Here is an 8882-nt window from a genome sequence, read left to right as displayed (position 1 = left end):
CCATTTTTCCTCAGGGGCAGACACCTGTCCCAAGGGGAAAAGGCCTTACACTTCGGTGTCATAGCATCAGTCTGAAGGAACAACATGCTAAAATGTTGAAGGCCAGACAATAAAAAGAGAGAGGATGTCTGTTCATTGAATAGAAAGAACGTCAGTAGGACTGAAGTCTTATAGGAGTAAAGGAAAGGGTGACAGAAGAAAACTAGAGCTAATCAAGAAGCAAATCATGATGAATCTGGTAAGCCTTTCTAGATCTTACCCAGAAACAATTGAAATCTTAAGTATAAAATACAGGTTCGTATTTACATTGTAGAGAGACCATTTTGGTTGCAGTTTTAAAAATGTGAATAGGAACTAGACTGATTAAGAGAGATCAATGAGCATGCTATTGCAGTTATCTAGGTGACAGTTAATGATGGTTTGATCTAAGGCAGAGTTTCTCATCCTCAGCACTATTGTTTTGGACTGGGTAATTCTTTGCTGTGGGGGCTGTCCTGGGCATTGTAGGGTGTTTAGCAGTATCCGTGGCTACTACTTAGATGCTAGAATCATTCCCACCCCTGTTTTGATAATCAAAAATATCTCCAGTCTTTGTCAAATGTCCCCAGGGAGCAAACACCTTCTTCCCCCACTCCCTCTTCCCTTTTAGTTCTGAGATAATGGCAAAGGGAATGGATAAAGGAGGGGTACTGGAGTAATATTTAAAATATACCATCAACAGTAAAATGATCTATTGGGTATAGAGTTTAAGGGAAAGGGATAAATAATTTGAATAAGAATGAGAAAGTGCACCCACTACTAGATATTTGTCCAAAGAAAATAAAAACACTAATTTGGAAGGATATGTGCACCTTGTTTATTGCAACATTACTTATAGTAGCTGCGATAGGAAAGCAACCCAAGTGTCTATCAATAGACAAATGGATAAAGAAGATGTGCTACACACACACACACACACACACACACACACCCCAGAATATTACACAGCCATAAAAAAGGATGAGATCTTGTCATTCATGACAACATGGATGGACCTAGAGGGTATTATGCTAAGTGAAAAAAGTCATACAGAAAAAGGCAAACACATATGGTTTCACTTATATGTGGAATCTAAAAAACAAAGTAAATAAACAAACAAAATGCAGAAACAGGCCCATAAATACAGAGAACAAACTGATGGTTGCCAGACGGGAAGGAGGTTGGGGAAATGGCAAAAATGGGTAAAGGGAATTGAAAGATACATGCTTCTAACTGTAGAATAAATTAGTCAAGGGATAATAAAAGATATGGGAGAGGGAATATAGTCAATAGTACTGTAATAGCCTAGTATGGTGACAAATTTAGCTACACTGTCCAATATGTAGACAACCAATTAAATGATTGTGCTAACTTATTTCCCGTAGTGGACATGTCTATAAAAGTAGAATTCTATATTTCTAACTATATAACCCTAAAAATTTAGACAACATGAAATTATTTTTTTTACACATATCAAAGTGAGAAAGTATCTCCGTACATGTAGATTTATCTCTTCTCTGTAGTATAATTTACTTCCTTTGGGAATGGAAATAGTAAATACTTCCTTTTAGAAAAATTTCACTTCTGTTTATAATCTCTATTTGGGTTTTAATGTAATTTGAATTCTATATGTAGGTCATCCTTAACCCCCCCTACTCATATTTTAAGTGATCCCCACTTTCTTAAAATTTAGAGACATATCTGATTTTTAAAAATATAAGTACATTAAATGTAAGTTATGTACATTCGGGGTATGGAATGCAGTGATTATGCTACTTAGAAAACATTCAAATCTGCAGATAGTTTCATTTACCATGCCTATCCATTAAATTGTCTAAACTTTTAGGTTTAGTATACATATATTATTTATTGACTTACAAATAAAAATACTAAATGTTTGATTAAAAAATTGCATAGTGTAACATATAAACTTGTTGAATCACTATGTTGTACACCTGAACCTAATGTAACATTGTGTGTCAACTATACTTTATTATATACATAAATATCTATATATATCTAGATCTATATCTATGTATTTATCTATCTGTATATCTATATCTATATATATATATAGATATAACAGAAAAGTATTTCACTTTCAACTGGGAATAAAAGGGGTTTCTAAATAGGGAAGTGATGATATTGATATTGATACTTGAAAAGCAAATATGGAGATATATATATATATATATATATATATACATGCATATAGGGTTATGATGTTATTATAAAATTTCAGTATGGAGTGAAGAGGGTCTCAACTAATGACATGACAGTTGAAATAAAAGGAAACCCAATGGGAAATATTTTTATGATCTCCTGGGGGAATGAATTAGACTTGTATCATGGGGCACTCTAGTATTTCTAGTTTGGACAGCTAGATGTTTTATATCAGCATTAACTATTTTGGAAAATATAGGCAAAATAGCATATTTGGAGAGCTAGAAATCAGAAAACATATTAATCTTAGCTACCCATCACTAACAATGTTCAGAAAAAATACAGATTCTTTGGAGGGTGTAGATGACTTTAGGAACATAATACAGAAAATAAAAGGATAAAAATACTTTCACATTTTTATTTAAAAATGTGTTTCATTTTTGATATTTTGGCACAATGCATTTAATTGCCCAGGTAGGTTAAGTGAATGTAAGCAACAAAAAAGATATCTGGACAGCTGAAGGGGAAGGAATTTGTAGTTAGAACCAAGTGAAGGCATATGATTATTCTTGAGAGACTATTAGAAGAACCTGTCCTCATGATGTAATATAGATGTTTCTGCTGTAATAAAATATTGCTCTATCAAGTCCTATTAGGGATTTTAGCTTCAGTTTTCCTACTTCTGATGTTAAATATAGGATTTTGTTTATTAAAAACCTACATTTTTTTGCATGCCAATTCACTATTTTCTCTTTAAGCATAAAAAGAGAAACTAGTGCTTAAAAAAACTATTCTTATTCTTATTCTTATTCTTATTCTTATTCTTATTCTTATTCTTTTATTCTTATTCTTATTCTTATCAGACTGACAAGAAGCAGAACAGCATCTTTTATGGAGCATGAGAAAAAATTTGAAGTGTTAACATTTTATTTTCAAAAGAAGTAATTTTGACAAAGATTATTTAACCTTTAAAGGATACTTTCATATTAAGTCTGAAATTTTCACACAACAATTTCAATAAAATAAGGAATACTTGGAAATTATAGATTTCATTACTTATACCTTGGGAATCAAATTTTAGCTTAAATTTTAGCAAGATTAGATCCTCTAATCTTGTGTTATTTCAATCTATTGTCACACTTTTTTTTTTTAAGTTTTTATTTATTTATTTTGAGAGAGAGAGAGAGCAAGCAGAGTAGGGGCAGAGAGAGGAGGAAAGAGAGAATCCCAAGCGGGCAGAGAGGAGGAAAGAGAGAATCCCAAGCAGGCTCCGCACTATAGGTACAGAGCCCCATGCTGGGCTTGAACCCATGAACTGCAAGATCATGACCTGAGCTGACCAAAAGTCAGATGCTTAATTGACTGAGCCATCCAGGCGCCCTTATTGTCACACTTCTAATAAATATTTGGGATTGATTATTTCATTCTTATATGTTTAAGAACTAAACATTTAATATAAAATGTCCCAAAAAGATTATCCAGTGTTAATTTGGTTACCATTTGGTGTATAGGCTTTCATATCTATATCAATATATAAAGTTTTTTAAAACTATGATCAACATGTTTTGATGATCTTATATATTTTTCCTAGTGAGGATATTGAAGTTATAATTTTGAATCAGTAAATTGTGTTCCATTCAAAAGATATACCAAAATGTACTTAACCCCTGTCTTTAAGAGTGGCATATAGAAGTTATATCCAGTATTTAGATAGTGTAGACAATGTCAATAAAATTATCTTGATGTATAAATTGTGGTTTTTTTGTTCAAATATTTCCTTATTACATATTTCTGGAAGGAAATTTCTAGGTTAAAAGGCATTCCTACTTTGAATGTATATATATTTTTTTAATCTGGGAAAAGTGTGCTGGTTTATTCTTACTAGCTGTGAATGATTTTGCCCATTTTCCTACATCTTTTACAACACGAGCCTGTTTCAATTGTTTAGATTGTGGAAACAACGTAGACACAGTCCTGAATCTATTAGGAATAAGCATGAACGTTATGTTTCTCAGCCAGAAAACAAAAGGAAGCAAAACACTTGCACTGAGAGATAAACTATAAAAAACTGGGTCACTCTGTTTACCTGTAGGCTCCAAACTCAATAAGATCCCAGGTATTTTCCATAAATTGTTAGTTCACTAATGGAAAAACTCTATCTTGGATTTTTGCACAGCTCTTATCTGAAGAAAAGACTTTGTGGATATGATGATGACAATGTGAGAAAGTTGGTGGTTTTTTTTTTTTCCCTTAAACAAGCTAAGTGTAAACTCAGTATGTTTGATAATTCTGCTGTGTTTGACAAATTTTTTTTCAATATTGTTTTCTTTTTAATTTGAAGGCAAGTGCTTTAAAGCTTTAAAGCTTGAACTTCTTTCTCAATTTTTTGAAAGCAAACTTATGTTTTTAATAAACATTTGGTCTCTGTATCTCTCTCAGATGTTTGTCCATCTCATAGGTTAAAAAGTGATTTTTAAATTTTAAAGCAGCTTATGATTTTAATTACTAGGTAGTTCAATATCCTTTTATAGATCGATGCTTCATTTGTATTTCATCTTTTGCAAATTTCTTTTATATATCTCTATCCCTGTTCCTATTGAGTGATTTTTTTTTATAACACTGGTCTCCTATACATTAAATATATTATTTGTTACATATGACACTAATTTCATTGTTTTGCTTTTTTTTTGCCAATCATTTAAAATTACTTTTGTTGTCAAATCCAATGTCTCAATGTCTCATGTTTTAGAAAGCCATTTTAACCCCCCACATTTGAAACATATTTATCTATTTTCTAATACATTTATGATTTTATTTTTACATTTAAATTATTAACTCATTGGGCTTTCAGGCTAAGGAGAATTGGTTTCAAATATCAGCTTTGTGCATTGCTTGTTCAAAGCGGGGACAGGTTCAGTGTTCTTTGAGTCTCACTTCCTCACTTTAAAAAGGAGTTTGATAGTTTCCAACTCATTAGGTATTTGTAAGGATTAAATTAGATAATTCATATGATGGTTTAATAGACTTCTTGTTGATAGTAAATAATAAATAATGAGGAGGAGGATTTCTGTGTTCATACATAATAACAATGTACATAAGTATATGTAGATCTTGTATGTATAGACCAAAACATCAATAATATACCAAAAACTTAGCTAAATGTAGAGATGTAATTATTTGGACAGTCGAGACATACTTAATGTCAAAACATATATGAATAAGGCTTGAAAGTAATTGAATTAAAATGTTTTCAGTCCCATTTGGAACAGCACAGCAGATGAAGCCTTGCTCATGAATGCCAGACATACAGAGAAACTTCTTGTGCATGGAAACGACTTTGGGCTTTGGAGTTTTAAGTCTTTGTTTTCCTACCCTTTTTAATGAAATGATACAATAAATAATGAATGGTTAACAGTGATGGCAGATCAACAGGCAAAGATAAACACAAAAATGATACAAGACAGAGTGTTCCTGTTCAATATCCTCCAAGTAGTTGCAGATTTAGATTGCTTCTAGGCATCCAGGCATCTGAGCTATCACCGGGAATATCTAAATTGCTTTCTCACAGGTTCTACAAAGCACTCTCTTTACTTTATCTACTCATTTTAGATGGCACCTCATTGAATTTCTCCTAGCCAATTTACTTTCTGCAAAGCTCACATTTCTCTTACAATAGAGAAATTTCTTTAGCTCTACTCTTTTAACTTTAGCTTAATAGCATGGGGGCTTTCGTTAAGTTTCACTGTCAGCAGAACAGCACAAATTTAACATTTACGTGATCCATTTCTACTAAATAGCAAAAGGAGAAAGTGTTATGCCAAGGGCAACATGGGTATTAATTTTCCCTATGGTTTATTCAATTACTTGAAAGCATCCCCAAAGAAAACTAATATATTGATCAAACCTAATTAGTGTTAATTTACATAAAACCATAGCATGAGTTACTTGTATGCTTTATAGAAAAATAGAAGGTTTAAGTGAAAATAACCCAGGGGAATTTACAATTCAGACTCATCTGGCACAAAAAAACACTGAAAGTATGAGAGTAAAATGAGACCAACATTATTATCTTATTATAAAAATTATTTAATAACAAAAATATTGAATTTTAATTAATTTTATATGTTAAAATGTTTATTTATTTGAAAGAGAGAGAGAGAGAGAAAACATGAGTGGGGAAGTGGCAGAGAGAGAGGGAGACAGAGATGTCAGCACAGAGCCCAATGTGGGGCTTGAACTCACAAACCGTGAGATCATGACCTAAGCCAAAGTCAGAGGCTTAACCTGACTGAGCCATCCGGGCGCCCCTAAATTTTAATTGTTTTTTAAATTGCTGTCGCATAACACATTTTATATAAGTATCTATATTTAGTTTTTTAAACACAAAATATAGAAATAAAAAATTTCACCAATAATACCATCATCTAAAGATAAAGAGTGAGAATAATGTTCTAGTGAATTTTCTTCCAGACTGTCTCTACACACACACCCACACAGACACACACACGTGCATGCGCGTGTGTGTGTGCAATGTTTATTCCACTCTTTCAGTTTTATAATCTATTTTCTTTTTTTTTTTCCTTTTCTAAATTTTATTCTAGAGAGAGCACATGTACAAGCAGGGTAGAGGGGCAGAGAGAGAAAGAGAGAAACAGAGACAGAGAGAATCTTAAGCAAGCTTCATGCTCAGGACAAAGGTCTGACATGGGGCTTGATCCCATGACCCCAGGATCATGACCTGAGCAGAAATCAGAGTCTGGTGCTCAAATGACTGAGCCACCCAGAGGCCACCCTTTTTTCTTTAACATGAACTTATTAAGATTTTTTTCTTATCATTTCTTCATGCACCAAGAATTTATTAAGCAAATACCATTTGCTGCAACAATGCTACTTATGTTGTAAACAAAAATTAATAGAATAGTAATTGCCATTCCCTTGTAGAATTTATATTCTGATTGAACAGATAGATAATGAACAAGAAAATTGGATAAATAACAAAAATATATTTCTGTGTATATGTGTGTGCATAATTATAGATAATGAAGAAAATTATAAATAAATGTAATCAAGAACTGAATGGAATGAGTATAAAAATAAGGTGGCTAAAGATGATATTTTACAGATGACATTTGTGCTGGGCTTTGAAAGATTAAGAAACAGCAAACTTTATGTTCTGTCACATGGGAATAATCTTAGCCAAAGGAAGCAGGCATGAAGGTCTAACAGAACAAAAGTTTTGTCTCGGAAAAGCAATAAAAAGATGCCAATTTCACTGCACGCTGTTAGAGCCTGGAGTTGACGCCACTGGCTGGCCAATGAACTCACGAGTGTAAGCATATGCTTTGTGAGGAGCAAGTCTTTCGCTAACACCACAGGTCTCTGACCCAACGAGTGTAGTTTGATAGTAATCTTGCTGTAAGTATTATATATATATATAGACTCTAGAGTCCAGTCGGCAAGAAGACAGAAGAGGATGTGGTAGTTAGGCAGAAATCAAATCATTCAGGGTTTTAGTTTTTGGCTTTCTAGTAAGATTGAAGTACATGAACTTGAGCTAACTAACCTTTGACTCCTTTGACCAACAGAATGCGGCAATAATGATAAGGTATCTATTCCAGGTCTCCTCCTTAAGAACTTTAGATCCCCATTTGCACTTACGAATCCGGTTGTCATATAAGAAGTCGAACTGCCCCGAGAGCTTGGCACTTGAGGAAGCCCAAGCTGGTCGCATGGAAAGGCCATATGGAGGAATACTGAAACATCATACATAAAAGTAAAGCTATCCACGATGCTCCAGTCCAGCTCAGTCACTAGCCGAATGCAGCTAACGGAACACCCCCAGCTAGTAAGATGTAAAGCATAACCACCCAATCAATCCCTGCTCCGATTCCTGACGAACTAGATTATAAAAAGTAATAAAATAATTATTTTATGCCACTTAATTTGAGGATGGTTAGTTACACGGCAATAAAGGAAACAGTAAACCTATAGAGCCATACCTCCTTTTATTGCACTTTAGTATATTTTGCAGATACTGCATTTTTTTTAATAGTTGAAAGTTTGTAGCAATCTTGCATGAAACAAGTCTATAGGCACCATTTTTCCAGCAGCATCTGCTCACTTCAAGTCTCTGTGTCACCTTTTGGTAATTCTCACAATATGTCAAATTTTATTATTATTATTATTATTATTATATTTATTATTATTATTATTATTATTATATTTGTTATGGTGCTCTGTAATCGGTGATTATGACTCCCTAAAATCTTAGATGATAGTTAGCATTTCTTAGTAATAAAGTATTTCTAAAATAAGGGTGTGTGCATTTTTTTAGACATAATGCTTTTGCACACTTAATAGAATACAGTATAGGATAAACATAACTTCTATATGCGTTGGGTAACAAAAAAAAATCATTTGACTCACTTTATTGTGATATGCTTTATTTCAGTGAGCTGGAACTGAACCCACAGTACCTCCAAGGTGTGCTTGCATTATAATATAATGTTATATAACAACAAAAAATAAAATTATAATATACAGTATACTATACTATACTATACCATAATATAACTTCAGGCAGTAAGAGTATATGTGTTCACCTTTCGTAAGCAATAGTATTTGTTTACATGTAAAATCATTCTGTTTATTATGCATGGTTCTTTTATAACAATATAATTTTGCTCTTAGGATAGCACAAA

General features: G+C 32.8%; 1 non-coding gene across 1 annotated transcript; it reads left to right on the top strand.

Annotated features, from left to right (window-relative positions):
- The first annotated feature begins 7452 nt into the window (after positions 1 to 7452).
- LOC122238267 lies at positions 7453 to 7602 on the top strand. The gene has a single exon (XR_006217212.1). It is a non-coding gene; the product is annotated as a small nucleolar RNA SNORA62/SNORA6 family (small nucleolar RNA).
- Positions 7603 to 8882: the final 1280 nt, after the last annotated feature.

This window comes from Panthera tigris, chromosome B1 (assembly GCF_018350195.1).
Source record: "Panthera tigris isolate Pti1 chromosome B1, P.tigris_Pti1_mat1.1, whole genome shotgun sequence".
In the NCBI taxonomy this organism is placed as follows: domain Eukaryota; kingdom Metazoa; phylum Chordata; class Mammalia; order Carnivora; family Felidae; genus Panthera; species Panthera tigris.
The sequence above is the reverse complement of the archived record's forward strand: the minus strand, read 5'-3'. Positions and strand labels throughout refer to the sequence as shown.